The sequence below is a fragment of the Vicia villosa genome, linkage group LG5 (genome assembly GCF_029867415.1).
Source record: "Vicia villosa cultivar HV-30 ecotype Madison, WI linkage group LG5, Vvil1.0, whole genome shotgun sequence".
NCBI classification, from domain to species: Eukaryota; Viridiplantae; Streptophyta; class Magnoliopsida; order Fabales; family Fabaceae; genus Vicia; species Vicia villosa.
The window spans coordinates 73017504-73027786 of NC_081184.1; positions in this window are offsets into that span (position 1 = coordinate 73017504).

Here is a 10283-nt window from a genome sequence, read left to right on the forward strand (position 1 = left end):
TTGGACTGGTCCGACGGAGGTGGAGCCGTGTATCCCCAAGGAATTTCTTCCTCTTGAGGAGGTACATATTGCCAATTTGAGTCCGTGTCATGAGCTACATCTTCAATGGTGTGATCCTCATCATTTGCTATTTCTTGATCATTTCCTTCTTCTTCATTCCCTGCAATGTGACCAAATTCCGTAGGATCATCATAGTTGTAGATGATTTTTCCGGTTCCCTTTTGAATGAGATAGTAGGTTTTCTTATTTGGATCCCAATGGTATCCCATGAGGGTTAAGGTTGTTTGGGAGAAGTCTTGATTCTGTTTCATGTGAATGTAGGACAATCCATCGAGTTTCATGCCGAAATGGTTCACGATTGTTTGAATGATTGAGCCATAGCATAGAGCAGTAGTCTTCTGCTTTACCTCTTCAAACTTGGCAGTTAGAAAGTGTGGCCAGTGCACACGTGTCCTGTTTTGAATCAGGTACATTAACACAACCTCATTTCGTTCAATTCTTGAGAATCCGCCTGCTCGTGGTCGAATGACTCTTGAGATAATCCAGTTGAGAAGCCTAGGATCTCTTTTTAGGTGACCGGCTGTGATGGATTCATTTTGCTTGTCAAAGACGGCAGGGTCTTTGAGAATGGATTTCATGTAGGCGACATGATCATAGTTGGCCGGAAAGTCAACGTCTTCTATACGAACTTCATCTCCCAAGAGTGTAAGACCAAAGATACTTATCCAGGCTCGTTTGTCAACAATATGGGATCTCGACCCCATCTTAAACCTAAAATTACAACCTTCCTCTCTTGTGAACCCTGCATAGAAAGCCCTAACAGTGTTCTCACAGTACGGTGTGGCACATTCCAAAAGGGGGTGAACATTTTGATGCTGAACAAGACTGACAACATCAGGAATGTGCATGTGCTTAGCAACATGTTGATTAAAGATATATTGCTTGACTACCTTCCTCTTCATTTGCCATTTTTCAAAATTTTCTTTGCAATCAGGATGAACAAGGGCTACAACACTTACCGGTTGAGAGGATGATCCAGATGCGATTTCCTTTCCCTTTCTTGATTTTGGAGGCATTCTTGCTGATGATTTGTGTGAGAGGGATGATTTTTGACAACCTTTGAGCTTGAGGAATTAGGGTTGGTCGTACACAATGATGTGAGAATGAGTGGGAATGGAAAGAGGAAAGATTGGTTATGTATGGGGATGGGTCGGGTCGACCAACAGACCCAATTTTGGGAATTTTTACAGCAGTGGGTCGACCTAAATGAAGGCTGGGTCGTCCTGACAGAAGCAGTGAGAAAAAGGATCAATTTAGGTCGACCTAAAATATGGGTAGGTCGACGTAACTGAGCATTTTTGGTTTCTGCTGAAAGTTTTCTTATGTAGGTCGACTCAGATGCAAGGTAGGTCGACCTAAGTTGCTTCAAATGTTTGAAATGCCTTAGGAATGTTACTATATTATGCATTTATGCTTAGTTACTTTCTTGTATGCCCAAAACATGATATGTTATGAATGGAGATGATAGACACATATATGTAATTGAGATATATGGATAAACATACATGAAGTCACTATAAGCATGTTAATTGATAGCATATTATAGTATCAATAAAATTTTTGGAAGTGAACAATAAACATGTTACCGCTTTCTCAATGTGTAGGTGTTTTGTCATCATTATGTGGGATCTTCTTGTCAGTGTGCCACAATCCTAGATTTGATGATGAATTTGTCTTGATAGAATGTTTCATGTCTTGGTTGCTTGATTTTGCGAAAAACTCATCTAATATCGATTACTTGATGTTCTCCCGGATGTGGGACAGGGTCCCAAACATTATTCTGCTTAGAATAGGTTTAAATTTATTGCAATGCAATTTGCCAATTGCTCATCAAGTAATGCGTCCTTTGTGTTTTTCGGGTTAACTTGTATTTGTGATGTATCTTATACATTAGTGGTGGCCAGGTCACCTACATTTCCTTTGCCAAGTGTAGTTCTTCGATTGCTGTCTTCATAGATGACATACCAAGAGTGATATGTCTTCCTTTATGTGTCTTGAGCATCAGCTATCAAGGGATCACCACCTTTCGGCGATGTCAAGACACTTTTCCTGCAAAATTAATTTAGAGTGGAAGGTCCCCAATCTTCATTGGGTCCTAGGTGGTGAGTACATAAATTGTTGCACTTAGGCAACCATTGAAATACTCCTTTAGGAACTAAAATCCTCCTAAATTTGCATTTTTCAATGGTATGACCCTTTTTGCAACAATAATGACAGGTAATATGATGAGAATATGCTGTTTTGCTAGTTGATACTTTTGGTACAAAAGTGTATTTACTATATAAAGGAGTATACGATCTTTTGAACTTATTTGGATCAACCGCAAAAGTCACTTTTGGTTGTAGAGCCTTGTCTCACTTGGCTTTTAGATCTCTTACTTCTTTTTGCCAAATGTGACATGTCTCACAACCAAACCATGATGTAGGATCTATTTCAACTTTATCCTTTTGAATGTCTAGCATAGATTGTTTTAAAGCTTCCATATCCTTTTCGGTTTTCTCAACTTTTGATTCAAGATATGAAAAGATTTTCTTATTTGAGGCCAAAAGTTTGAAAGCTTTAATTGCATCTCTATGTAATTCTTCAAAAGCAAGTTTTAGTTGAGAATGAGATACCTTATCTACGAGTTCAGGTTTAAGATGACTTACAGCTTTCTTTTTCTTGTGTTGATGAGCCATAAAACATAGGTTTGCTGATTCTTCTTCATCGCTTGATGAGCTTTCACTAGATGAATCACTTTCCCATGCTATGTAGGCTCTCTTAGATTTGTTATGACCTTTGCTTTGGTTCTTCTCTTTTTCCTTCTTAAGGTATGGACAATCCGGTTTGTAGTGACCGGCTTTCCCACAATTAAAGCAAGGGCCTTTGATTTTTCCTTTGTTGTTGTCATCTTGTTTGAACTTGTTTGATTGCTTTCTATAGTTGATCAAGCCTTTGTCAGAATGTTTTGCTCCATTTTTCTTTAGATATTTGTTGTATCTTCGCACAAACAGTTCCATTTCCTCATCATCGGAGTCTTCGTCATCACTTGTATCACTATCCTCTAGCTCTTGTCTTGAGGTCTTGGAGCTTGAAGCCTTTAGAGCTATTGACTTCTTCTCTACCTCTTTCTCCATGTTCTTTTCTTTCTTTGCCCTTTTCTCATGATTGTCAAGGCATTTAAGGTGTTGTTCATGTTCCTCTAGTTTACCAAAGAGAGTGGTAATGTCTAAGGTGTTTAGATCATTTGCTTCCTTTATTGCTGTAACCTTGGGTTGCCATTCCCTGTTCAAACATCTTAAGATTTTGTTAGTAGAAACTGCATTGGAAACAGGTCTATCAAGAAAATTTAACCGATTTTTCAGGTGAACGAATCTCTTCTGCATGTTTTCGATGGATTCACCATCTTCCATGTGGAACAGTTCGAACTCTTGAGTTAACGTATTGATCCTAGCTAGTTTGACATCATCCGTTCCCTCGTGGGCAACTTGCAATGTGTCCCACATAGCTTTAGCGGATCTACAATGGGAAACGCAATAGTATTCATCAACTCCTAGAGCTGAGATTAGAATGTTTCTCGCTTTCCAATCGTATGCATATCTCTTTTCATCTTCAGCATTCCAAGTATTTTCTGGTTTTGGGACAACTGCACCAGCTGCATTTGTTATGGTGATCTGAAAGGGACCATTAACAATAGCTGTCCAGATGTTCCTATCAATTGCATTGATATGGACACACATACAATCCTTCCAATAGCCGTAGTTTTCACCGTTGAAAACTGGAGCTCTATTATGAGCCCCTTTAGGTCCGGAAGCCATCTTTCCAATAAGTGTTTCACGTAGCACGGAATTAACCAAGCTCTTGATGCCACTTGTTAGACGTTGGCCTGAGGATCTAGAGGGGGGTGAATAGATCTCACAGAGTTTTTCGGAATTATTTCGAACTAAAGCGAAAGCGGTTCTGAATCGACTTGCGTCTATTCCGGACCGTTATTGCAATGGTCGTATATGTGACAAAACCACAAGATAATTGAGATTAACGATGAAGTGATATGTTATCGAATCAATACGTTTCACAGCTGAAAATCAATTAACTTCTAAATTGACAAACTTTGATTTGCAATGCAGTAATAATGGAATAAGCAAAAAGACAAACACTTGGTGATAATGTTCAAATTGATGATGATTCAAGATGTGGTGAATTGTGATGTTTATGCAGAACCTTAATTCACAATTTTAACACTTGAATCGTTAATCAATTTTGCAATTATGACCAAATATGAACAGAACGTAAATGAAAAGATAAAAGCGACAAGAACACGATATTTGTTCAGGCAGTTCGTCGATCGTCCTCGCTACGACTACGTCTGCCCCCAATTCCAAATTGAAATTGGGAAATCTTCCATTAATGTTGAAAGCAGTTTATACAAAGAAGAAAGCAAAGCGATAAACAATAAACCGAATTTGTCGATCCTTTGAATCTTCTTCCCCCTTAATCTTGAGCCAGATCAAGGTGATCCAAGAGCTTTACTTGATCCCTTTTCTGCAGTGTCTTGAATTGCCTTGAACCCTTGTTCTTCAATCTTCACACTCAGATGGATCCTCGATGAAACCTCTTGATAAAAACCCCCAAGAAACACCTATCTTGGAGGACAAAACCCTCGGATTTTATTCACCAAAAACCCCACAAATCTTCACCCACTAGGAATCTTCAATTCCGTTCCATGGACGTTATCGAACTCGATCACTAACCCTCAACTCAAGAATGATTATGTGTAATTGTGTTGGAGATGATGAAGAACGAAGATGAGAAGACTTTGTGTATCTTTCAGTCGTTGGTGTTCGTTGCAATAATTGAACCTTGGACAATATATATATATGAGAGCTTATCAGTTGGAGCAAAGAAGAACAGAAATTTTGGCATTTTTGATCAATTAGGTCGACCTCTTGTAGTGCTTAGGTCGACCTAGCAGAGGTGCATTAACTTTGAATGATTTTGCTCCCAGTTAGGTCGACCTGTTTGGGAAGTAGGTCGACCAGAATTCTCTTCAAATGAGTTTTGGGATATTTCTTCAGTTTAGGTCGACCTAGTTGATGTGTGGGTCGACCTAGCAGAAGTGTATGAGATTTTCTCCATTTTAGGTCGACCTAGGTTGACAGTAGGTCGACCTAGCTGCTATTTTTCTGCATTCTTCTTGTTTTGCTTGTGTTGGGTCGACCTATACGCATAGTAGGTCGACCTGCTTTGTTATAAGTGACCAATGCTTGCTTTTCTTTGAGTTCTTCTGCTTGTGCCTTGTTGCTTGTGTGCTTGTTGAGTTTGCCATGAATCAAAAACATCTTTGTGAGTGTGATCTTGTATTCACACGTTTGATTTGAGAACTTGTTATGTTACTACTTGTTGTTTGATAGACTCTTAAGCCAAATATTCTGAATTATGTTTTAAGTTATGTTGATATGATTATTGAGACTTGATCATGGTATGGGACATGGATCATTTTATGAAACACATGAGTATTTAGTAGTTTCCGCTGTGAATGCATATTCTGGATAAAGTGTGATTAATTGAGAAGTGTTATTTGAAATGACCAGGTGTATCATATATTGTAAGTAAATGCTGTCGGTTTTTTAAAGGCTTTTAGTTTTTGAAAACATTGATGTGACACCCTTTTGGTATATGCATGCTTATTCTCTGATTATATGCTTATTTATTTTGGGGTATAAAAGGGGTGTTACAATAATCATCCTAGATAAGAATTCGAGCAATATATGTCTATAACAACCCAAAACCATAACCAGAGCAAAAATCCAAGACAACAATCAACACAGATTTGTAAAGCAGATTAAATATAACGCCATAGGCGAAGAATATACACGAGTTCAAAGTAAATACATATAAAAAACCCAACTAAGAGAGAATACACAAAGAGGAAGAGAAATGAACCAAAAATCTCCCAGTTTGACAGTGCCGATTGATGATCAATCCATCCCGGATCATCCGTATGCAAGCTCCGAAGTTGTTTTCTAAGCTCTCTCTACTAAGAAAATGAAGGTATGATGGATTGGGATAAAAAACCAAAACATAACCTAAAAAATTTTTTTGACCCCTTTTAACGTATTTCTGTTCTGCTTGATTCGCCGGGCGAACTACCCCTGTAGCAATAGTAGAAAATTCTGCACTGTTTCGACCATAACTTGAGAACCGTAACTCTGATTTGCACCCGATTCGAAGTATTGGAAAACTTATTCAATTTCTTATCTAAAAATGAATAAATATCAATCAAATTGATAATTTATTTTTCTTTGATTTTTGAGTCATATTCGTTAATGAGCTTCTCAAAATCGTGCGCTTGAAGCCGTGTCTTCGACATTTTATTGCTCATGCTCCAAATACGCCTTAATACCTACAAAGTGAATATAAACTATCAAACAGTGCATAAATACACTAAAACTCGATTAAATTCAAAATTATACGTATTTATGTAATATACACTAAAACGTGTACAAGTTGAGGAAAAATAATAGATAAGTGCACCAAAACTATAAACCAAAATAACTACAAAAACGCACTTATCAGTGACCACTTCTACCAACGATAAAGTTGGCTTCTAGGAGAAGAACTCATTGAAGTGTCCCGCCTTAAGTCCATTTTGGAACGCCCCCATAAAAATTTCTTGGTTTTTTAGGACGACCCTGATGGTGTCTTTGTTAAAGAGGGTGAGATAGTCCCTCAATGATTTTGACTGACTGACGTATATTAAATAGGCTCGTAGTTGACATCTTTTTAGGGAGGCTGGCGGCGAACTAACATACCACCTTCTTTACCAAATCCTGGTAGATGTTGATGAAAAGTTCGATATAGCAACTTGCATTTCAGGGAGTTAGGAACTCATATGATGGCCATCTGTGTATTGATGGAGGTAACGTGCCCGTATGGATTGTTGCACCCACAAAACTTGGCCAAAGATGGAGGTTTGAAGTCCTCTAAGAATGGTTGTTGGTCCAATAATTCCATCTCCTCCAAGGAATTGGAATCCTATTGGCGTTATCTAATGTTGTGGATGTCGTCCTCCAACATCTGGGTATGATTATATAAAGGGTGTGGCCCATGTTACTTTTATCAGGGACCACTGTGGACATCACTATACTAGTAAAAATGTATAGGTGTGTTTGTTCTCCTCGTAAGGGCATTGAGACTCAGAGACCTTTGTAGGTTTATAACGTTGTATGGTGGGTAGGGCTTGCCTGCAATTGTGAGAAGTCATGTATGATGGTGTTTTACAGTAGATTTATGACTCCTGCTCACATGAGGTGAGAGGCTCTGTAAATGAATGATATGCTTAGGTATAAGCTTCTAAGGGGGTGATTGATATTAGGTAAGTGATATACTTTTGAGGGTATAATGATCTATACAGCTTAATATTTGTCCCTTCCCCCTTTAATCTGTATGGATTAGGTAACTCCGGATGGTGGAAACTTCTCCTCCCTAATCAGGAGAAGTTATTGACCACCTATCTTTCAGGAGTAGTGGAGGATTCCCTCCCATTTAATTGACATCCTTACACATCATCGGTACCCCTAGGCGATTCCTCAAGATATCGCCTGGTTGATACAACCTTGGGCAAGGGCACTTTAGTCTAGGACCTTCAGAAATATAACATACATTATGTAACTTTTGTGTTAGGGATATATCATGTAGGCGCTTTTGCATTATTTCCTTATTTTACCTAATTTTCTAAATAAAGGGACTTGAGTTCTTCAACAATTGTATCAAAACCTATCCAATTCTATGTTATCTAACATACAATACTCATAGTTTATTAGTTTTATAATTTAGCATTTGTTCTTACAAGTTTTTCACACCACTTTTATGCTTAATAAAGTTCATATTTATCTGATCCTTTCATTATTCTATTTCTTTATTCACTTTCTTTATTTACTTTACTTATACATTCCTTTACTTTTGCAGTAACGGGGTACTTCGATGATAAATCGTATATAAAACTGTTTTTATTTCTTGTTATTATTGGTTGACACCACTTAGTCTATTCTTATTGCTTTTCACTCTTGTAAATAGGTATTTTGCATCACACTAGATTATCGAATGTACAACTCACTTAGAAGTCTGATTATCTGAACCATAAAATATTACTATATGAAGTTCTGAAAAAATAAGTCTCAATATATCGTATTGAATTTCATTATTTCAAATGCATAATTACTTAATCTTGTATGAATGAGGGAAAACTCGAAAGAAGAATTTTGTTATTTACACTATAAGACTAGACATTATGTCTTCCTTTGATTTCTTTTTGACAAAAAGAAGGGCACTCCTAATTAACAGAACTTGACCAGATACTCGCTATGAAATTGGAAGTCATGTAGTCAACGTACACCAAATGCGACTGGAATTATATTTTAATTACTATAAGTGTTGCCCATATCAGATAAACTTCTACCCATAATAATAAGAAGAAAAAATAATAGTATTTAGTTTATCATCGTGAGAAACTGATAATTCAAGGGTTGGCTTGTTGGAGACAACTAGGGATGTCAACTTGCCTCCGTTAGCGGGGATCTCCGTGGGAATTCCCCATTTGGGGCCCCAAAGACGGGGAATTTTTCCCTCGCGGGGACGGGGATGGGGAACAAAGTCTCCCCGAAGGCACTTTGGGGATGGGGGTGGCGTAAATATCCCCCGCCCCGTGGAGTCTCTGCCCCGCCTAAAATAACATAGTGTCATTAATTTATATATAATTTTAAATTATTATGTAAGTTTATTTGTCATTTTATATAATTAATATTATACACAAATTTAAAATATATATGTATTGTTAGTAAAAGAGTGAAAACTAAATGATTATTTCAATTTTTTTAGTTTTCAATTTTCGTGGTCATGACACTCAATATTATAGATTAAATATTATTAAAACAATATATTTATCATAAAGGAATAATTTCTAAATTTGTTGTGGTTAGTTTTTGATGTTTTTACTATTAATTTGGTTTAAAATAACAAATAAAAAAGTCATGTTTATGGATATCCGCATGAACCTTGGGGATCCGTGGGGACCCGCGGGGATCCGCGGGGACGGGGGACAAAATCTTCCCGAAGTGGGGATCCGAAGCGGGGATGGGGAATAGATTCGAGGGCGGGGATTGTGATGGGAATGTATCCCCCGCCCCGCCCCTCCCCATTGACATCCCTAGTGACTGCTTGGAAAACCCCCCGATAATAACAACTCTTTTGTTGGGTTAGTCTTTACAGAGCAAAGCTCTGAGTTCTATTGCCCCTGATAATGGATGATGGAATTGATCCCCATATTAGTTGATTTTAGAATTGTATACCAAGTTTTCAAAATAAATAACAATACTAATCAATAATCATTAGTATAACTTGTTCAATGAATCACTGCATTTAGTGAAACCAATACTCAACAAGGTCTCTCTATAGACAATTTTTATTACACAATATATTAGTGTATTTGCGGTTATTATCATTTTGTTGGCGGCATTGTTAGAGACTTTTTTTTTATTTCTTGTATCGGTTAGACTGAATTTTTTATTTTTTTTAAAAAGGTTAATATCACTTTATCTAATGTAATGTAGGCGATTTTTGCTTCATCATCTGTAGTAATTTTATTTGGATTGTTCTCCAGTAATATATATTTTTCTGGATTCCTCCCAAAACGTACAAATTAAACACTGAATTTGAGGGGTAAAAAAATTATTACAGGGGATAACTTCTGCACTTAGTAGACAAAAAACATAAATTTTATCATTTCAAGAAGTGATTCAAATTTGTTTTTTAAAAAGGGGTAAGGTGAATTTCGCCTATATTAACTGGGATATTGTATATTTAATTTTTTTTAAATTATTTATTATGTTAATATAATTAAACTAATTTTTTTCTTAGAAAAAAATGAGAATCATTTTGTTCAACCTTATCACAACCACACCACCAACATGTGAGTATTTAAGGACGAATGAGAATCATTACTACCGAGTAAGGATCCACTCCATTTCTTTTCCATTGCTATAGTTTTGTGTGCATAAAGTTAAATAAAAAATAAATATGAGTCACATGTCTTAGAAATACGTGTAATATACACAAAAAACTATAGTAATGAAAAAGAAATGGAGTGTAAAAGATGGAGTGGATCCTTACGAAGCCACCACTCTAAATTCGGGTGTTAGAGTAAAAAACTTCCACAATAATTGTTGAGAAATTTACATAAGATGTGT